General features: G+C 33.4%; 1 pseudogene; it reads left to right on the top strand.

Annotated features, from left to right (window-relative positions):
- LOC101587920 overlaps nucleotides 1-6,398 on the top strand; it is a 103,414-nt pseudogene that overhangs the window by 76,731 nt on the left and 20,285 nt on the right.

The raw sequence follows: 6,398 nt of genomic DNA, 5'->3' as shown, positions 1-6,398 counted from the left end.
TTTTGCTCCTTGAATGCCTTCAGGGCACTTTTGCATGGCTGGAGTGTTGTGGGGATCGAACTACAGCAAACTGAGGCTGCCAGCATTGTGGAAGCTAAATCCCAATTTCTAAGAATAAAAATAAAACAAAAGCCATCACAATGTCTTTTTTTGTTGTTGTTGTTTTAGAGACAGGTTCTCACTGAACTGCTAAGTTGTCCAGATTGGGTTTATTGCAGTTCTCCTGTCTCAGCCTTCTACAATGCTGGGATTGTGGGCTACACCAGTATGCTTAGTGGTGATGACTAAATTTATATCCACTTGACTTGGCTGGAAGATGCCCAGATAGTTGGATGGATGTGCTTCTAGGTGTGTCTACGTGAAGGTATTTCCAGAAGAGATTAAGATGGAATCAGTAAACCAAATAAGTCTATCATTCTCATCTTTGTGACTAGGCATCTGCAAATCCATTGAGTGTTTAAATAGAAAAAGAAGAAGAAGGCCAAATGTGCTCTAGTCTTCAGCTGGGATATTCATTTCCTGGCATAACGATAAGGGTTCCTTCCTCTTGGGATTTTGGTTTCAGCTGGAATAACACCTGCTTTCTTGGATTTACCAGAGTACATATTACATGCTGGAAATTCCCATTCTCCACAATTACTAAACAAATCCTTAATAATATATCTTCTGTATATCTATATTAATCTCTCTTTTTTTTTACATTTTGTTTCTGGTTTTGGTACTGGGAATCAAACTCAGGACTTGAGCTTGGCTGGCAGGTGCTGTGTGGCTGAGCTAAATGCCCACCCAATTCCTTTGCTTCTATTTTTGTCTGGACAATGATTTTTCTATCATTTTTAATCACATGATATGAACTTCCTTTTGGTATTTCATTTTTGGTTTTGTCTTTTTGAGGCAGCATTTCGCTATGCACTTCATGATGGCCTAGAACTCACAATGTACCCAGGCTGGCCTCAGACTCACAACAATCCCCCTGCCTCAGCCTCCTGAGTGCTGGGATTATAAGCATACACCACCATTCCTGGCCTAAATGGTATTAATTTTCAAATAGGAATTTGTACAAACTCAGCTGATCAAAGAGGGCTACAGTAGTGCACATTTCCTGAGCTCCAGACCATCTTTGTCTTTCATATGTGTAATAATGCATGCACTATCTTGGTGGAACTTGAACAGATTATTTTAGTTCATCACTTTGGTTTACCCTGAAAATTCATTAGAATCATGAAAGGTAATACGAAACATTTTAGCATAGCTTTCCTATTATGGTAAACATTGCAAAATGATAATTCATCCCTTTATTAATGCAACTAAATTATGTCAAGATTAAAGTTTAAAAGAATGGCTCAGTGAAATTGATACAGTTGTAAAAGTGGACGCAGAGAGTTTACATTAACAACTTTAGCTTCAGGAAAAGCTGAGAATACACACATAATAGGAAGGACAACTGTGACCCGGCAGAAAGGCAACTAAAAGAAAGAAACATACAAATTACAAAACAAAATTTGATACCTAAGCTTAAGTCCTTCTAAGTTTTTCACCCATAGCTTTACTAGGCAGTTGTAATTTTAGTAGTTTTAATTTAAGCAATAAAAAATGTTATAATCAGGGACAACAACAAAAATGAAAAGTATTTTATAATTTGCAACCATGTGAGATCTGTTCTTAAAATATAATTCCTGACTTGATTTTATTAAGAAATATTTTATTAAATTAAAGCTAAAAGCAAATGACATTGTAAATTCACTTATAATAGAAGCTCTTCTATATAAAAACACTTCCATGAGAAAGTATTATCAGTTTCATAAGAATATATATCTGAACAAAATGAATCTTCTATCTCCATCATAAAACTAAACTTTTAAATTGTTTTTTTTAAATCTCACTTTGTTTTTTTTTTTCTTCCATTACCCATTGCAGGAAATCTTTTGCATTCCAATATTCACTACATAAAAATTAGGGTTGTTTTAAGTTCATAGTTATAAAGCAATAAAATGGATCCCTCTAGAGGACATATTTATAATTATTTTTATTTGAAAGATTTTTATACAGTCAGCTACCAAATAGCATATTTTTTTCTCCTAATTTATAAAGGTAGCTAACAAAACCACTCAAGAACATTTTATAACCTTATAAAATAAAATCTAAAATCATGAAAGTACAATAATCACCATAATTTAATAACAGGAATAATAACTGAAGTGTATATTTACCCTAGCAAATTTATCATTGTCTGGATGAAAAATATCGTAAAATCATTGCCTAAGAATTTAAAATAACATAGCCATTGATTTAAAGTGGTGATGTTGGTGTTCAAAATAGGGTTTTCCCACTGCTGGTATTTTTACCCATCAGCCAAATCCTTTAGCACAAAAATAATATAACAATTCTTTACATTGCTTACCTTTCAATGAAACCCTCAACCCCAAGAATGCTTAGACGATCACTAAATTTATGAACAGAGACATAACATGCCTTCTTTCTCGCCTTAAGAATTTGCATATGCATGAGAGAAGAAAGCACTTCATGAAGAAATCAAGCTGATCGCAGCGCTTGTTCCCTCTTCTTCTTCTGTGCTAGTGGCGTGTCTTTGGCCTATACGTAGTCAGTGAATGTTCAGATTGAATTTTACGCATCTCTTATCTTATTCTGTAGAACAGAACAAAGGACCAGCAATTACAAGAACAAATTTACGATTCAATCATTTCAGGGTGAGTACAAATCTATATGTAAATAGGGTGTAAGTGGGATTAGCCAGTAATTATCTGAGGTGGTCAAAGTCTCAGTGAGGTCAATTCTCTTCAATATGAAAGTGACTTTTCACAGTATTTATTTAAATACATTTAGATATGAAAACAGTTTTGAAAGGAATTCTGAGTGTTATAGGGTCTTGACCTCTGTGCACTCGCTATGTGCACAAATATTTGTATTAGCCTCAATCTGCAGATTTCTACGAAAGTATCTAAAGAATGTCCTAAGCATGTGTCCACTTCACAAGTAGTAAATTAACAAAATTCCAGAAGTTTGAAATCAGAGAAACCAAATTTCTCAACAAGTCAGATTTCTCAACAATTTTCTGTGAGCCAATTGATGCACTGAATTCAACAGGCATCCCCCTCCCTCCACTGACTTTTAAATTTTAGCCTGTTTTTTTTTTATCTTTCTGGTTTTCTCATACATTTTATGACTTGAGGCATAACCAATGAGAGCCTTAAATGTCAGAAATGACTTCAAGATATAACTTCAATGCAGACAATGAAATTTCATATAAAAATGATTCTACAAAGAACTGAGAAAGCTCAGAACTGCAGTATGTAGGGGAAAAATATCACACAGATACTAATGATACGTGGAAGCCTTATGCTTTCTTGACCTGCTCTGTTCTTCTTCATATAGAACATTTCATTTCTATAAAAATACTTGATTTCAAATATCAAGTATTCTACAAGAAGTGTGTAATCAGTCACTCCAATAACTGATATACTTTCTTGTTTACTGTTAAAGTTGAAGCTCCTAAAGGCAACAAAAATTTCTCAGAATCAAAGTTTATTATTGAAGTACTACTAGTTCCATATGTATATAACCTTCCTCCTGTTACATCTACGCTTTTAGCTTTACAGGAAAGATGCACTAAGTTCAGTTTAGAGAAAAGTAGATGCAGAAAGTTACATTAACAATTTTAGCTTCAGGAAAAACTGAGAATACACATATAATAGGAAGGACCACTCTGACCCCGCAGAAAGGAGCAATTGTAAAATGTAATGTCAGCCTAAAGTTTCAAGAGAAAAATAGCCTGAATGGATTTATTCCCTTTTGCCAGGGAGGTGTAGCTTCCAGGTGAATTTATCTATTAAAACAAGTTGTTAATGAAGTAGCATAGATAAATAGACTAAGTTTATACAGATACAAAATGGTCCTTCATTTATATCCCCTTTTTTGTTTAGTTAGGATAGATATACAGCTATTTTCTCTTAATTCAATGAGAAGAAAGATTTGTACTAATAGTGTTTGGGCAGGATATTATGTCTGCATCTTGCACTATGAATAACTACTATGAAGACAACAATATGCAATGTATTAATTATTGTAACTGTCCTATTAACCTTTTTCAAACTATCTCATTGCTATTTGTTCCTCAATAAAATTAATAAAAAAATACTCCTGTTACAGAAATGCCACTGTAATGGAGATTTCATTCAATACCTCATATTCACTTTTATTCTCATGCAAGCATAAATCTGCTTCAGGGGAATCATTTCCTACATGTCTCTTTTGTATCCTTCTGATAATTTTATATTTTATTTTTTATATTTCTAAATTGCACTTGTGGGATAAAGTGGAAAAAAATAGACCTAGTTATCAAGAATGTCTAACTCGGTGAATTTGGGGACAGAGAGAAAGAGAAGAAGACACAGAGGACAGCTGGGCAAGGCTGCTGAAAGGGCCATGTGTTGTCTTTTTATCTAAAACAGACATCTAAGATTGGGCATGGTGGTGCGTGCCTGTAATCCCAGCGCTTGTGAGGCTGAAAACAGGAGGATCACTACAAGTCCGGTCTGTGGAGTGAGACTCTGTAGACGCTGTACTAAATACATTTTTTAAAAATGGACATCTTCACTCTATCAAGCTGTACTCTCTTGCTATTTCTTTGTTAAAAACCCATGAGCCAAATTTGTCATAATTTCTTCAAACTTGCATCTGGCTGACACCTAAAAAAGTACGTGATCTTGTCACTTAATAAATTATATAATTAGAATTAAATTTACTTTCAAAGTTAGTAAAATATTTTTCACAAAATAAGTTACACAAGCTCATCAGCTTTCTATCCCCAGGAATTGACACATTTGTTCATAAACAGGTGCTCAATAAATTTTATAGAACTAATGAAATTAATGAAAATAATGTTGAGATACACCAAGACAAATCTGAATTTATTTTCAAGATTATGACTTATTATACCTTTTTATGAGAGAGATGATGGCAATTTGTAAGACAAAAAGTAAAACTATTAGTCAACCCAATTTTTTAAGCATTATTTTTTTCCATAATTTTATTGAGAAACAAATAGCATGAGACAGTTTCAAACCAAATTGGTAGGACAGTTTCAATAACACATTGCATACATTCTTCCTAGTCAACCCAATTTGATGAAGCAACAGGAGAGGTAAATCAGACTTATATGATGGTCACATTTCTTTGCTCCCCATACAATAATTTTATGTTTATATAATTTGTATTATAGAATCCCAGCAGGGTTTAACTGTATTAGCAAAAAATGCATGTTCACCTCATGGTGTTGGTTCATGACTTGGCAGTTGATATCATTTTAATAATATAATGAAAACTGCCTTATTATAATTACTTTTGTCATATTTAAATGATTCTTCTGTCATCCCATCAACTTGCTTTCCCTTTTACGGGCTTCTTTCATGTCTCTCTCTGTGCATGCATTGTGAAATTCTCACTTTCTTTTTGTTAGGCCATCATCACATGATACTCCATCTCATTATCAATGAAGTACACAAGACTTTCACAGAGTGTACACAATTAGCCTTTTTATTTCATTTAATGTCAATTTTCCTGATAATTTTGTATGACATCAGTGAAATTGTCCTTAGTATCAAGATAGGAATCTTCAATAATAAGTAGTGATATAGACAAATTAACAGCATCTGACATGACTTACAAGTGCTTTTGTCCTATAAAGGCAAGCCATACCATGGGACTAAAACGATTAGACCAGATTTACATTCAAATGTATAAATTGCACAATTTATGAAAAGCTTATTAAGATTCATGATAAAACAAAACTGAAAAATGAATCCTAAAATAAGAAGGCATCTTTCTCTATTTAAACATCACAAGGGGAGGTTTGCTCTAATTAAACCTGACTTTTTTTTTAATTACAATTGCACATGGAAAAGCAATTGTATTTCTTTTTTTAAAAAATGGTGCAGTGTCTGCAGCTTCACTATGAAGTCATAAAGAGAAGGATTTCAGTCACAGCCTGTCTGTTTTCATCATTGCTCGTGCAACTGTGATGGAGGCACATAAAGACAATTTCATCCAATAATGAGTGCTTGCTTTGTACCCAACAGTCCTCCCTGCAGACCATTTCTTCCTAATGCTCTTCCTTTCAAGGGAAAACATTTCAGCAACAATGAAAATATATTGAGGAAATATCCTCTGAACATATTTTAATCCAAATAATAATTTTCTTAAATTTACATGAAACCACAGATAGAGGTACATATGGGGACATGAATGTCCATACACACAATTTTCAAAATTAGTTTCTTCTTGCTCAATATTTTACTTCTGAGTATTGACAGAATAATCTTTTTTTTCAAAGTTTTATTGATAAACAGACAGCAATGAGACAGTTTCAAATCAAATTGGAA

Source organism: Octodon degus, unplaced genomic scaffold (assembly GCF_000260255.1).
Source record: "Octodon degus isolate 3935 unplaced genomic scaffold, OctDeg1.0 scaffold00028, whole genome shotgun sequence".
Taxonomy (NCBI): Eukaryota; Metazoa; Chordata; class Mammalia; order Rodentia; family Octodontidae; genus Octodon; species Octodon degus.
The sequence above is the reverse complement of the archived record's forward strand: the minus strand, read 5'-3'. Positions and strand labels throughout refer to the sequence as shown.